This window comes from Salvelinus alpinus, chromosome 38, assembly GCF_045679555.1.
Source record: "Salvelinus alpinus chromosome 38, SLU_Salpinus.1, whole genome shotgun sequence".
In the NCBI taxonomy this organism is placed as follows: Eukaryota; Metazoa; Chordata; class Actinopteri; order Salmoniformes; family Salmonidae; genus Salvelinus; species Salvelinus alpinus.
Window position 1 is genome coordinate 8,279,843 of NC_092123.1, and position 16,420 is coordinate 8,296,262.

Sequence of the window (16,420 nt, forward strand, 5' to 3'; positions counted from 1 at the left end):
TGTTGTTGTTGTGTGTGGCTGTGTGCGTGTATGTGTATGTGCTTTCTTGCATGTGTCTGTGTGTCAGCCAGGAGTGGCTTGGGGCTCATTTGGGACTTAACTTTGACTCCAGACTTAACAGATGAGATTATAAAACCTCCCTCCCCATTTGTCCAACTCCGTTTTCTCCTTCCCTTGTTCATTTGTTTTCATCCCCAGGAGAAGCCCTGACAGAGAGCGACGCTTATAGGGGACTAAGTGCGGGCGTGTACGTCATATGTTTCAACTGGAGACTTCAGACGTACTCCAGATGTCCACAGCCAGGCCTCTAATCTATGTTTGTGTCCCCCTAAAAGCAGAGCTGCAGACACCAAGTATGTTTGCGAAAAAACAAAGCCAATTGTTTTCAGAAATGCCGGATGAGCTGCGACTATTTCTGTCCATTCGTCTAATATCTCAAAGGTGGTCTTCTTAAAATAGGTCAGAATCGAAAGAGAGAGAGAGGGAAGGAAAGAGAAAAGGGGAGAGAATGCGGGATAAGAGAGAGAGAGAGAGAGAGAGAGAGGAAGAGAGAGGCAGACGAAGACAGAGTGAGAGAGAAGGAGACAAACAAATGGAGGAGACAGACAGTGACAAATAGTCGTACATACTGGAGTCGGACACACTGGTGACTGACTCCACCATACTCCAGACTGCAGTCCAGACTGAACCCTAGGGCTCTGGTCTTTCCCGTCTCTCCCCTTTCCACGCTGTAGCTCCAGATCAGAACAAGAGCCTCCTTGTTCCCACTCTCAGCCGCCCCTCGACCCTCATACCCGGCTGGACACAACACACCCACTGTGCTCAGCCACTTCTGATGAGTGCTGAAAGAGCCAGGGGCTTTCTCTTCCTTCACCACAGATCTTAAATCAATAAAGCATGTTGCTCAGCCTGAATTACAGCTTGGACTGGGCCTGGCTGGGTTGGCTGGGCCTGGCTGGGCCTGACTGGGGCTAGGGTGATAAGGGGAACGAGGGGTGTTGTACACAAGACAAAGTCAACAGTGATTGGATCGTCTCAAACCAATCAGAGTATCAAAGCCAATGCTTTACCCACGTGTGTTCTGGCTCTGGCCCAACCCATACGTTTCTGGACCAATCACACGGCCCCGAATGTGTGCGCATTCTGTGAGGGGTCAGGGAGGTACTCAGATCCAGACTCATTGCGGAGAAGAAACGAATGTCTGTAGGCGTGAAAGGAGTCTGGGTAGCCAGGCAAACATTAGGCTATAGCACAGAGCTAACCCTGGCTCTGAGGTACCGCCTAAGAGTAAGTGGCTGACTGCTATAGTCTACAATGGAGTTAGCTAGAGCGTGTGGTTGCTGTACAGACTAGCCTGGAGCAAGCTCTGCCCCTGAGGTACGGTCGGCTACAGGCTGGGTGGGGCGCCCAGTCATTTCCTGTGTGTGTTGTGAGCTACAGGCTGCAGCTAATGCTATTTCTGGATCCACAGCCGTTATCAAGCCCTCTGTATCACAAGAAGAAAAATATAGAAGAGAGAGAGAGCGAGAGAGCGAGAGCGAGAGAGAGAGAGAGAGAGAAACAAAAACAACAGTTTCTTTCCAGCAACAAAATACCTTTCCCACAGGACACAGATGTTGGGAGATAATTTTGGGGGAAATGTAAAGTCAAAGGCAAGCCACTTAAAAGGATGATTGCCTATCGATATGGCCCAGTAAATTGCCGAGTACTTAACTATGTAGCATACATCAGGGTTAGGAAGGAGAGAGCGAAGGAGAGAGAGAGCGAGAGAAAAAGAAAGAGAGAGAGAGAGAGGGGCGGGAGGAAGAGAGAGAGCACCGTTTCAGGGTTTGGCAGACATGTACAGTATGCGGCTATGCGGTACGGTTACTTTCCCATGTTTGTTCCAGCAATGACTAAGGGAGGAAGAGAAGACAGCGTTTCTATTTGGGCTGACAATGAGGGCTCGTGACTGGGTCATGACCGTGCCCCTATAGCTCAGCTGGTAGAGCGTGGCGCCTGCAGTTCCAGAATAGTGGGTTCAATTCCTGGGAGTACTGTATGTAAAATGCATGCATGCATGCATGACTAAACCTCTTTGGATAAAAACGTCTGCTAAATGGCATATACATTAAATTATATGTGGACCAGGGAGACCGCTATTTAATTCAGCGAACCAACTAGAGAGAATATGGTTCAGAGTCTCAGCGTCGGAGTGCTGATATAGGATAAATGTTTCCTCTTAGATCATTAATGAATACGATTATATGGACAGGGAGGACCGAATTCTATAAAAACACTCTTACGCTGAGACGCTTTGTGAATACGGGCCCAGGACCCCAGTATAGCAGTTGCCTGTCCCACGTAAAGGGAGCCAGCCCTGGCAGGACTAGATGTGTTGTGGTGCTGTTATCCTGCTGCTGTTACTGGAGCACAGAGACCAAACCAAAGCCTTGGAACAGTTCACAGGGCTTAACCAATCAACGAGCTTCGGCTTCCCTATCAGAACATCTATGGCCTGGTCTCTCGGTCTTTGGGGTTAACCTCGACACTGACGTGAAGCTCTGACTACACAGCGAAGGAATGACTGGAGGGCTGGCTCAGCCCGGTCCACACGCACACGCACGCACGCACGCACGCACGCACGCACGCACGCACGCACGCACGCACGCACGCACACACACACACACACACACACACACACACACACACACACACACACACACACACACACACACACACACACACACACACACACACACACACACACACACACACACACACACACACACACACACACACACACACACACACACACAGGCCTCCGCAGAGGGGAGGCCAAACGAGGAAAACAGACCAGGCTGCAAAATTGCCACTTGGCCGGTCATATAGCAGCAACGGCAATACCACATTCCTCTATTCTCTCCTGACTGGCTGGCTGACTGTAGCCCTGACAGCTGGAAATGGATGGGAGTCACCGAGTCTAAAAAGGAGAATGGTCTGTAGTGGTTTGGTCAGTGTAGGACTGTAAAGCGGAACTCTGCCCGGCTTTCGGAACTCAATCCATCAGGACTGAATTGCCATCCTACTGCTGCCAGTGTATATTATGGAGAATAGCCTATGATTAGAGGCTTTGGAGTCATCTAGCTCCAGTTCCTCTTTCCTAATGATTGGCTGTCACTGACCATCGTACGCCTTCTATGTACTTTGATATGACACTACGCTCGTCATAATTTATCTTCATTTACTTCAAAACAAAATATTCCATTGATATTTTCTTTTGAATGTTTCCAATACTAGGGAAATGCCAACATATCCCTTCAAAACCACAAAGTTGGCACTCTCACATTCACGCCATCGCTAGTGGCGAAGAGAGAGTAGAGAGACAGATAGTAAGACAGATACGCCACAAAGTTGGCACTCTCACATTCACGCCATCGCTAGTGGCGAAGAGAGAGTAGAGAGACAGATAGTAAGACAGATACGCCACAAAGTTGGCACTCTCACATTCACGCCATCGCTAGTGGCGAAGAGAGAGTAGAGAGACAGATAGTAAGACAGATACGCCACAAAGTTGGCACTCTCACATTCACGCCATCGCTAGTGGCGAAGAGAGAGTAGAGAGACAGATAGTAAGACAGATACGCCACAAAGTTGGCACTCTCACATTCACGCCATCGCTAGTGGCGAAGAGAGAGTAGAGAGACAGATAGTAAGACAGATACGCCACAAAGTTGGCACTCTCACATTCACGCCATCGCTAGTGGCGAAGAGAGAGTGGAGAGACAGATAGTAAGACAGATACGCCACAAAGTTGGCACTCTCACATTCACGCCATCGCTAGTGGCGAAGAGAGAGTGGAGAGACAGATAGTAAGACAGATACGCCACAAAGTTGGCACTCTCACATTCACGCCATCGCTAGTGGCGAAGAGAGAGTAGAGAGACAGATAGTAAGACAGATGCACGCACGCACGCACGCACGCACGCACAGCCACCTCAACACCTCAGGGCAGGCAGGCGGTCCGCCGACCACAGCTGTCCGCGGAGGGCAGCAGTCTAGTCTCATCATTATTTTAGTATCAGAAGGTCAACCCACCAGTCAGTCTCCTGTAGGACCAAACAGAACCATAAAAGGTCTCTAATTTCAAGGTCAATCCAATCTACCCACCCACCACTATAACCTGATATTAGAGAGAGAGCCAGGGATGGACTGGGCACCTAATGGATGAGCATGGTATATATATCCTGACAGTAATGAGATATGTAGTCTACCCCATCAACAAGTAGCCTACCCCATCAACAAGGCATCCAGGATAATCACATTACAGTGAGACAACACTCCGAGCACAAAGAGAGAGAGTTTGTTTGGCACCCTATTCCCTATAAAGAGCACTACTTTTGACCAGGGCTCATGGAGCTCTGGTCAAAAGTAGTACATTATATACACTGCTCAAAAAAATAAAGGGAACACTAAAATAACACATCCTAGATCTGAACTGAGAAAAGAGAGACGGGGTAAGAGAGGGAGAGGGAGGTGGGAGAGAGGGTGGGAGAGAGAAAGAGAGAGAGAGGAGATCAAGATCAAGATAGAGCGAACGAGAGAGGGGCAAAAAGAGAGGGAGAGAGAGAGGAGTTACAGTTTAAGACAGAGAGAGGGGCATACATTGAAATTGAGACAGTCCCTAGGAGGGGTGCGTCACTTGAGTGGGTTGAGTCACTGACGTGATCTTCCTGTCTGGGTTGGCGCCCCCCCTTGGGTTGTGCCGTGGCGGAGATCTTTGTGGGCTATACTCAGCCTTGTCTCAGGATGGTAAGTTGGGGGTTGAAGATATCCCTCTAGTGGTGTGGGGGCTGTGCTTTGGCAAAGTGGGTGGGGTTATATCCTTCCTGTCCGGGGGTATCATTGGATGGGGCCACAGTGTCTCCTGACCCCTCCTGTCTCAGCCTCCAGTATTTATGCTGCAGTAGTTTATGTGTCGGGGGGCTAGGGTCAGTTTGTTATATCTGGAGTACTTCTCCTGTCTTATCCGGTGTCCTGTGTGAATTTAAGTATGCTCTCTCTAATTCTCTCTTTCTCTCTTTCTTTCTCTCCCTCGGAGGACCTGAGCCCTAGGACCATGCCTCAGGACTACCTGGCATGATGACTCCTTGCTGTCCCCAGTCCACCTGGCCGTGCTGCTGCTCCAGTTTCAACTGTTCTGCCTGTGGCTATGGAACCCTGACCCGTTCACCGGACGTGCTACCTGTCCCAGACCTGCTGTTTTCAACTCTCTAGACCGCAGGAGCGGTAGAGATACTCTTAATGATCGGCTATGAAAAGCCAACTGACATTTACTCCTGAGGTGCTGACTTGCTGCACCCTCGACAACAACTATTATTTGACCATGCTGGTCATTTATGAACATTTGAACATCTTGGCCATGTTCTGTTATAATCTCCACCCGGCACAGCCAGAAGAGGACTGGCCACCCCTCATAGCCTGGTTCCTCTATAGGTTTCTTCCTAGGTTTTGGCCTTTCTAGGGAGTTATTCCTAGCCACCGTGCTTCTACACCTGCATTGCTTGCTGTTTGGGGTTTTAGGCTGGGTTTCTGTACAGCACTTTGAGATATCAGCTGATGTACGAAGGGCTATATAAATAAATTTGATTTGATTTGAGAGAGAGAGCGAGATGGAAGTCCAGCCTCCTCTATCTGTTCTTGCTCTTGTATGTCCGTCTAGTTAATGACCATCGCGTGCAGAGCGAGACTGCATCCTTGACAGCACCTGAACCCTATTAGCTAACAAACTGGACCACTTCCCAGTATTGTCTTTGCTCTCTTTTTTGTGTGTAAATGGTGTTTGGCACTAATGACTCCCACCCTCTTGCTGCCCTAAACATAAAGAACTTCATACACTTCATAGGTAAACAAATGTGTGATAGTGCCCCTAGCACTCACTGTGGGTGGACTACAATACCAAGACCAGTCAGTGGTAACGAGCGACCCACACAAAGGCCCCGCATCCTGTTATTGACTCTTTCACTTAAAACTGGGAGAAAATCGACAATACAGCAACGTAATTGTTTTGCATGTCATTTTCGTAACAGTTTAAGTGAAGTACTGTACACAACATGAGGCAGAGGATTGTGTACGTGTGTATTTGTGTGTGCCGCGGTGTGAGGTTTTGCCCGACGGTACGCTTAAAGCCCAGGGAGAGAGAGGAAAGTTCCAGTGTGTGGGATGTATAAACATGTACTTCTAAATAACGACTTGCTCGTTTCTCAACTCTGGAGTTTCTTCTGAGCCGTGCCAAATAGTTGTAATTTCTCTCATGGCACGCTCGGGCCCCTATGTTGAACACGATTTACAGCAAAACACTAAACATAAAGATTTTATGCACTCTCCAAATTCACATACATCATCGGCCACTTTTTCTTCCCACCTTTTTCTCTGTTTGTGAGGCTGAGCTTTGTTAGAGATTGTTGTTAACACGTGAAATAAAGTGTAGGCTACCGCCGATTGATTTCCTACGGTGTCTAAGCTAAGCACATATTGGTTTGTAAACTCTTCAGTTCCTGATCAACTTTCCTTCAGGTGATAAAGCAGTAATTGCAAAAGCCATTTTCAACAGTTCACGCTGGCAAAAAAAACTCCAAAAACAGTGCCAACGCGTTACTGAGTTAGAAAGAATGTTAGAATGATATACAGTAAGACAGGTACACTGTACTAGTGTACTGTATACTAGTAAGAGTAGTACTCTGTACTACAGGACGCTTTAGTAGGCTAGGCTTTGTGTTATGGGCATGTTGGGGCATGCTCAGTGGACCTCCTCTGTAATACTCGGTGCCTCCCACACTTTGAACCTCTCTCTGCTTCTCTCTGCCTCCACGTCCTGACTCTCTACCCTCTGTGGCCAACCCGGAGCTGTTTTCCATTTGCGCGGTACTTCATATTTAGGGAGAAAGAAGGAAACAATGAGTCGAAAAAACCACGAGGAGAACAAAGAGGAAGAGAAGAGGGGGAAGAAGGGAAGAAAGAAAGAGGGAATGTCTGTGGGGATGTAGTAGTACCGTGGGGACTCAACTGGACTGGTTCAGATTCTGATGCTGGAAAAGCAGCCGACTTTGTTTCATCCATCCCACACTGCACTGTAGCACTACCTATGACTTTAATTAGAACCAGCTGGACAGGGGAAAGCAGCTAGCAAACCCCCAGTCAGTCCCGTAATAAAACAAGAGACCCCATTCCTATCTCTCCCCCCATCTCTCTCTACATCTCCCCTTCTTGCCTTTAAAGTAACGAGGTAAAGCGATGGGGCCTCCTCAGCCGCTAGGGGTTCCCCTAGGCTCTATGCTAAGTCCTCTAGAGATTCTTCTACAACTTCTCCTGGCGTCAGACGTTGTACATACAGTAGAGGAAAATAAACCATTTAAGCCCCCTGTACCCCTACAGTCCCCCACCCTCTCTTCTCTCTCTCTCTCTCTCTCTCTCTCTCTCTGCATCTCCACAAACCCTCTGACCCTCCCCATACTTCTCCCGTCTCTCCCTAACTTCTCCCCCACACCCATTCACTGTTTTTTGTTGTTGCAGATTTCGAAACCTACGAGCTGAATTGAACCATTGTTTTCCCTGCCTGCCTCGTCGCCTGGCCGGCCAGCACAACCTCATCCAGCCTCTCTCATTCCCTCTCTTATCTCGCTCTTTCTTTTTTGTTTTAAGGGCAGGTCGTAACTTGCAGAGCTCTGGAGGAGCACAGTGCTCTATCTATCTGTAGTTGGACACTCTCTCTTCAGCAGTGGCACAGACAGACCCCCTCGGTTCCCTTGTACAGAATAATACAGTACACAGGCCCAGTTCACACAACTCGTTTGAAGGGTAACTTGGATTTAAAAAAAAAAATTATCAACTCCATTACCATAATTGTTCTCCCTAAAAACGCCTTAACGTATTGTACCTACAGAAAGATATTCTGACAAGGTATCTATGCGTTTGTTTACGTCTTGATAAAGGTCCCACAGTTGCCCCCCTGGGTAAGTGCAAAAGCTACTTAGCTTCCTCTGACTCCATGCAGTCAACTAGCGCAGGATAATCTCAGCGTTACGTCTCTCAATATTAGCTGTTCTAATACCCGACGAGCTATTCGCAGAATAAAACGGACAATCTAGATGCCACGCGCAAGTTACCCTTTTTTGGGCTTTTCCATTACACAATTTGGTGAAACTATGTGCAGGCCAGCTAATAAGCAAATAAGCCCGTCTTCCCTCTGGCCCTCATTCATGTTTCACCCTCCCCTGTCTGTCCCTACACATCCCTATAGTCTAAACGTTTGCCTGTCGTCCCCGCCACAGGGTATATTATCCCCGCCACATACACACACGCACGTCCGTGGATATATGCACACATGCTAGGATACACACACGCGCACACATCCGCTAGAGCTCACCAACAGATGTGCAGTTCCTTCCTTGCCTGGAGCGGATCAATAAATTGACCGCCTGTCGGACCGGCGTCATAATAATTCTATCCTGACACCTTCCTTGAATCCCTCCATCCATCCATCCCTCCCCCCATGGTCTTTACACGGGCAAAATCTGACAGCAACCTTCCTGGTCTCTCCGAAACCTGACAGTGTATCATTTCCACTCCGTCTCACCTGAAGCCATGCGGTAAGCATAAAGAGAAGGCCAAATACTGGTCCTCTGTGGTTTAGTTTTTAAGAGAGCAGCGGTAGCAATACGGAACACTTGATCAAAATGTAGGCACTCGTTGTACTGTATTTGTGCACTGTGGCATATACTTTGTCACAGAACACATAAACGGGAGTAGGCGGTAGCTGTCCGATGGTGGACTATAGCTGTGCTACGTGTACGTAGTGTTTTCATTTCACCTTCATTCTGACAGGGAGTCAAGTCGAGAACGAGGCCTCTTTTACAGACGAGCCCTCTGTGTACACGTCAATACACATCAATGAGAGAAAACAAAACTTATTCTTCAGTAAAAAGGTTCACAATCAATCAGGCACCAATTCATCCAGTTTCAGAGAGCCCTGAAGATTATTCCACAAGAGCAAAAAAAAAAAAAAAACTAAAAGCAGATGGATCTAACTCAGTGGAGTTAGTTGATCTAACTCAGTGGAGTTAGTTGATCTAACTCAGTGGAGTTAGTTGATCTAACTCAGTGGAGTTAGTTGATCTAACTCAGTGGAGTTAGTTGATCTAACTCAGTGGAGACGGAAGGGACCTCCAGAGTTAGCCATCCCTGAGACCCGGGTCTGGTATCTTGTACGTCTGTTTAGTGTAGCATAGCGGTCTGACATGGCAGTAAATGCCCAGGCCACACCGGGTGCCTCCCAAATGGCACCCTATTCCCTGTGTAGTGCACTGCTTTTGACCAGGGCCCGCAAGCCTATGAAGGGAATAGTGTGCCATTTGGGACACAGCTGTGGTTTGTCAGGTGGGACAGAGATTTACTCTTGACAGTATACAGCCCTCAAAATTCAACTGTGGACCTTGAAGCCCCACATGGGGTGACATAAACAAGACCCCCTACAGAACAGGGACAGGGACAACTTTCCTGGAAGTCACAGCAGGCATGTTCCCAAAAGGTCACACTAAGGTATACGTTACAGCACATTGCTATTCAAGGTTCCACAGCAGAATATAAACCTACTGTACACTATACAACACGGGCATTATTCATTCCCCATAGGCTATACCAGGGGCATTCAGATCCTATACCTGATAATTAACTGCACCCACCTGGGGTCCCAGGTCTAAATCATTCCCTGATTTGAGGGGAAGAATTAGAAAAAGCAAGGGTTAATGAAGCAAACTATGCACCTATGTGAAGCAGAATACAGACCTATAAAATACTACTCCATTATCCATCAACCATCAGACGGCCTCCTCCAGCCTACAGTACACCTTAAACACTCAGGGATCATGGGACGAACTGCACTCTGTTCCCTGTTTACAGAGCTATTTCCTGTTAGAGGAAACACATACAACTCTCTTCTCTGAGAGGGAGAAAGAGATAGCAAGAGAGGAGAAACAAAGAGATCTAGAGAGAGAGAGAGAGAGAGAGAGAGAACGAGATAGCAAGAGAGGAGAAACAAAGAGATCTAGAGAGAGAGAGAGAGAGAGAGAGCGAGAGAGACAGAGAGAGAGAGAGAGAGAGAGAGAGAGAGAGAGAGAGAGAGAGAGAGAGAGAGAGAGAGAGAGAGAGAGAGAGAGAGAGAGAGAGAGAGAGAGAGAGAGAGAGAGAGAGAGAGAGAGAGAGAGAGAGTGACAGGTTATGTGAGAGGTCTTGCATTTTGGTATCACAATAAAGAGCCTTTGTTATATCTGGATTTACTGGAATCCTATTTGGCGCCGATCTTCACACCACATTTCCATGGAGACCTCTATCTGCTTATGTGGGCACCATAAACCTGTTGCGCAAACAGACCCTGACCCTTGACCCCGGTGTATAGTGAGATAACGCTCAGAAGAGCGCAGAGTGCGGTCCAGACATCCCTCTGTTTACATTCCCCTGTCTCCATGCTATGTCACGTATGGGCCGCTGTTTCATGTAGATAGGCCGTATTCACGCTGCCATCCACCCCAATGATGGGCTAGACTAGATCTAGAAGCAGCGAGTTTCTCGCTGCTTAAGAAATACAAACTTTTCCCCCCCGTTGACGTTTCACCACTCAGTGAGTGTGTTAATGTTGTTTTTATTGCAAAGGATTCTGGGTGAGGGAAGGAAGTGAGTAATTAACGACAAACGATGAGTTAGGAGGAAACAGAACAGTCCTTAAAAACAGAAGTTCAGACAGAATATACAGAATATTTGAGTCAGGTTCCATGAAGTTTTGATCAAGGCTAGTGTGAGAAAGATTCATATTCTACGCTGTAATCTTCAAATACTACAAGTAAAATCCAAAATCATTAAAAAAAATGACATGTAGCACCTTCTACGCGTCTTCTGTAGAATTGTACAGTGAGAGACTCCAAAGAGACTGTGATGGGTGTCTGTATGGACAGGCATTGCTGGAGGTACGTTTATACTGCCGTCTGGATCGTTAGCGAATGGACGGATACAACATAATTAGCCTTCAATGTCAAAGCCAACAGTCAGAGAGAGAGAGAGAAGAAAGATAAAGACGAAGCACGGACGAGCTCAGGAGGAGGGAAGGAGACAGGCAGAAGAGGGAGAAGAGGACGAAATACAAAGACAAGGAAGGAGTGAGGAAGGGATAAGTGACATAGGAGATTGAGGTGGAGAGACAGGAAAAACAGGGGGACAGCCTGAATTTTAAAATGGATTAAATGTAGATTTTGTGTCACTGGCCTACACACAATACCCCATAACGTCAAAGTGGAATTATGTTTTTAGAAATGTTGAAAAGCTGAAATGTCTTGAGTCAATAAGTATTCAACCTCTTTGTCATGGCGAGCTTAAATAAGTTCAGGAGTAGAAATGTGCTTAACAAGTCACATAATCAATTGCATGAACTCACTCTGTGTGCAATAATAGTCATACAATTATCTGTACGGTTCCTCAGTCGAGCTGTGAATTTCACGCACAGATTGAACCACAAAGACCAGGGAGGTTACCCAATGCCTCGCAAAGAAGGGCACATATTGGTAGATGAGTAAAAAAATTTAAAGAACAGACATTGAATATCCCTTTGAGCATGGTGAACACATCACTGAGTACCACTCTTCATATTTTCAAGCATAGCTGCATCATATTATGGGTATGCTTGTCATTGGCAAGGACTTGGGAGTTTTTTGGGATAAAAATAAACGTAATAGAGCTAAGCAAAGGCAAAATCCTAAAGGAAAACCTGGTTCAGTCTGCTTTCCAACAGACACTGGGAGATTAATTCACCTTTCAGCAGGACAACAACCTAAAACACAAGGCCAAATATACACTGGAGTTGCTTACCAAGACGACGTTGAATGTTCCTGAGTGGCCTAGTTACAGTTTTTACTTAAAATGTCTTGAAAATCTATGGCAAGACTTGAAAATGGCTATCTAGTAATGATCAACAATCAGCTTGACAGAGCTTGAATAATTTGATAAAGGATAATGTGCAAATATTGTACAATCCAGGTGTGCAAAGCTCTTGGAGACTTACCCAGAAAGACTCACAGCTGTAATCGCTGCCAAAGGTGATTCTAACATGTATGGACTCAGGGGTGTGAATACTTATGTAAATGAGACATTTCTGTATTTTATTTGCAATAAATTTGCAAACATTTATAAAAACACGTTTTCACATTGTCATTATGGGGTATTGTGTGTAGATGTGTGAGATTTTTTTAAATATTTAATTCATTGGAAATTAAGCTGTAACACAACCAAATGTGGAATAAGAGAAGCGGTATGAATACTTTCTGAAGGCACTGTGTATATATATATATATACTGAGTGAACAAAACATTAGGAACACCTTCATAATATTGAGTTGCACCCCACTTTTCCCTTAGAACAGCCTCAATTCGTCGGGGGGATGGACTCTACAAGGTGTCGAAAGCGTTCCACAGGGATCCTGGCCCATGTTGATTCCAATGCTTCTACAGTTGTGTCAGGTTGGTTGGATGTCCTTTGGGTGGTGGACCATTCTTGATACACACGGGAAACTGTTGAGCGTGAAAAGCCTAACATACCCACCTAGTAAAGCTAAACACCTGTCTCCCCAATCCCCCTTTCCCCAGAAACAACCACTGTCGAAGGGCGTTTTTTTTCATGTCAAAATCTCAGGGCAAGCTATTAATATCTAGTGTTTACTTTCAACACTTTCGATAAGCCAATGGAACATTTCTCAGCTCTAATGTCGCGTTTCTGGCAGCCGCTGAGTTAAACTGCGGCTCGTTTCCTATTCTAAATCACTTCGTGGCACGACACCGCACCGCAAGGCTACTCAGGTCAGACTCCCTCTTTCACTTTTTCACTCTCTCTCTCTCTCTTTCTCTTCTCCCTCTACCGTCACTCAATTTTCTTTGCGCCCCTCATTGCCTTTCATTCGTCCTTGTCTCCCACCTTCTAGGCCTCTCTACCTTCAACACACCCTCTCTCTTTCTCTCTCTCTGGTCTCTCTCTCTCTCTCTCTGGTCTCTCTCTCTCCTTCTCTCTTTGGTCTCTCTCTCCTTTTCTCTCTCGCTCCTTCTCTCTCTCTATCTCTCTCTTCCTCTCTCTCCCTCTCTCTCTCTCCCTCTCCCTCTCTCTCTCTCTCTCCTGACCACTCGACCACAGGCTGAAGTGGAAAATGCAGCTTGAAATAAGAGGACAATCTTATTCTTGGCAAGTGGCTCCTCCATTTGGTTCCCTGCTGATGTTAATTACCAAACTCCATATCCTTGTGTAACCAAACACTCCACCCTGATCCGCCCCCCCACCCCCTTGTCCACTTCCCCTCTCCGTCCCCCTTTGTTCCCCCTCCTCTGTGCTCTCTCGCTCTCTCCCTTTCCCAATACTTCAACCTCGACTGCCAGGGTTGAAAGTTGGCATGCTTTCTCCTCACGCAAGGCGAAGGAAGGAAAGGCGAGGGGATCGGGCAGAGGTGTACTGTGAACTCAATCTCACTCCCCTGTTAGACTCAGCACAGCTCCCACTCAACTGCACTCCAGAACACACACAAGTGCCCACATGTACACACGCATACATGTGCACGTCGCACACAAACACAAACACGTGCACAGATGCACACACAAATTAATGAATTACTTAACACACACAAATTCCACTAGTCAACACAACCTCCTCAGCCTGCGTTACAGCATCAACACTCTTTACCACGAAAAACCCCTCCTTTCCATCACACACACTTTCACCCACGCTGCTCACTACTCAACAAAACGTGCGTGCACCTCACACACACACACCTCACACTACTATAGCTAGCTCACCAAAGTTGTCTCGCAGCCAACACACACACCTTAACCCGTCATCACACACACACACACCCCAGAACACGAGACACACACATCTCTTCTCCCCCTCCTCCTCCTCCTCCCTGTTCTGCTGAGGAAGGCAGTTAGCAGTCAGTCAGCCAGCCAGCCAGCCAGCCAGCCAGCCAGCCAGCCAGCACCAGGTAGAGACACAAAGCCTCTCATTGTTCTAGGAGTTGGCTGAGGCCTGAGTGCTCATACTTGGCTGCTTCATAAAAACTGTAGAAAGACAGAAAAGATTGGTGGGGGGTTATGAAGAATCTCAGGATTTCTCTCTCCCTCTCTCTCTACCACTCCCTCTCTCCATCTCTCTCTACCACTCCCTCTCCCTCTCTCCATCTCTCTCTCCCTCTCTCCATCTCTCTCTACCACTCCCTCTCCCTCTCTCCATCTCTCTCTCCCTCTCTCCATCTCTCTCTACCACTCCCTCTCCCTCTCTCCATCTCTCTCTCCCTCTCTCCATCTCTCTCTCCATCTCTCCATCTCTCTCTACCACTCCCTCTCGCTCTCGATCAATTCAATTCAATTCATGGGGCTTTATTGGCATGGGAAACATATGTTAACAGATAATACACAAAAGTGAAATAAACAATAAAAATGAACAGTAAACATTACACTCACAGAAGTTCCAAAAGAATAAAGATATTACAAATGTCATATTATGTATATATACAGTGTTGTAACAATGTGCAAATGGTTAAAGTACAAAAGGGAAAATAAATAAACATAAATATGGGTTGTATTTACAATGGTGTTTGTTCTTCACTGGTTGCCCTTTTCTTGTGGCAACAGGTCCCAAATCTTGCTGCTGTGATGTTACACTGTGGTATTTCACTCAGTAGATGTGGCAGTTTATCAAAATCGGGTTTGTTTTCGAATTATTTGTGGATCTGTGTAATCTGAGGGAAATATGTGTCTCTAATATGGTCATTCATTTGGCAGGAGGTTAGGAAGTGCAGCTCAGCTCAGTTTCCACCTAATTTTGTGAGCAATGTGCACATAGCCTGTCTTCTCTTGAAAGCCAGGTCTGCCTTCTCAATAGCAAGGCTATGTGTAACAGTTTAGCTTCCGTCCGTCCCCTCGCCCAGACCCAGGTTCGAACCAGGGAGCCTCTGCACACATAGACAACAGTCACCCTCGAAGCATCGTTACCCATCGCGCCACAAAAGCCGCAGCCCTTGCAGAGCAAGTGGAACAACTACTTCAAGGCCTCAGAGCGAGTGACGTCACCGATTGAAATGCTATTAGCGCGCACCAACGCTAACTAGCTAGCCATTTCACATCGGTTACATATGCTCACTGAGTCTTTACATAGTCAAAGCTTTCCTTAAGTTTGGGTCAGTCACAGTGGTCAGGTATTCTGCCACTGTGTACTCTCTTTTTAGAGGCATTCTAGTTGCTCAGTTTTTTTGTTAATTCTTTACAATGTGTCAAGAAAATTATATTTTTGTTTTCTCATGATTTGGTTCAGTCTAATTGTGTTGCTGTCCTGGGGCTCTGTGGGGTCTGTTTGTGAACAGAGCCCCAGGACCAGCTTGCTTAGGGGACTCTTCTACAGGTTCATCTCTCTGTAGGTGAGGACTTTGTTATGGAAGGTTTGGGAATCGCTTCCTTTTAGGTGGTTGTAGAATTTATCATCTCCTTTCTGGATTTTGATAATTAGCGGGTATTGGCCTAATTCTGCTCTGCATGCATTATTTGGTGTTTTATGTTGTACACAGAGGAAATTTTTGCAGAATTCTGCATACAGAGTCTCAATTTGGTGTTTGTCCCATTTTGTGAATTCTTGGTTGGTGAGCGGACCCCAGACCTCACAACCATAAAGGGCAATGGGTTCTATAACTGATTCAAGTATTTTTAGCCAGATCCTAATTGGTATGTCAAATTGGATGTTCATTTTGATGGCATAGAATGCCCTTCTTGCCTTGTCTCTCAGATTGTTCACAGCTTTGTGGAAGTTACCTGTGGCGCTGATGTTTTTTAAAATATTTTTTTCATTTTACCTTTATTTAACCAGGTAGTCCAGTTGAGAACAAGTTCTCATATACAACTGCGACCTGGCCAAGATTAAGCAAAGCAGTGTGACAAAAAACAACAACACAGAGTTACACATGGAATAAACAAAAGTACAGTCAATAACACAATAGAAAAATCTATAGACAATGTGTGCAAATGGAGTAAGTAAGGAGGTAAGGTAAGGCAAAAAATAGGCAATTTAGGCAAAGGTATGTATAATGTTTTGTGTGTTCTAGGGCAACTATGTCTAGATGGAATTTGTTTGAAATCAACAAAGCATGAGACGACTTCGCCTTTGTTTTGGTTTGTTCGTTTGTCAATTAGGGGGTGCAGGGTGAATACGTGGTCTGTCGTACGATAATTTGGTGAAAAGCAAATTTGACATTTGCTCAGTACATTGTTTTCACTGAGGAAATGTACAAGTCTGCTGTTAATGATAATGCAGAGGATTGTCCCAAGGTTGCTGTTGACGCATATCGCTATCTCTATCGCTCTCTCTTATTTGC

At 46.2% G+C, this 16,420-nt stretch overlaps 1 protein-coding gene across 1 annotated transcript in view; it reads right to left on the minus strand.

Annotated features, from left to right (window-relative positions):
- LOC139566473 (aryl hydrocarbon receptor-like) overlaps window positions 1-16,420 on the minus strand; it is a 93,018-nt gene that overhangs the window by 15,371 nt on the left and 61,227 nt on the right. The gene's annotated exons all lie outside the window — the stretch shown is intronic.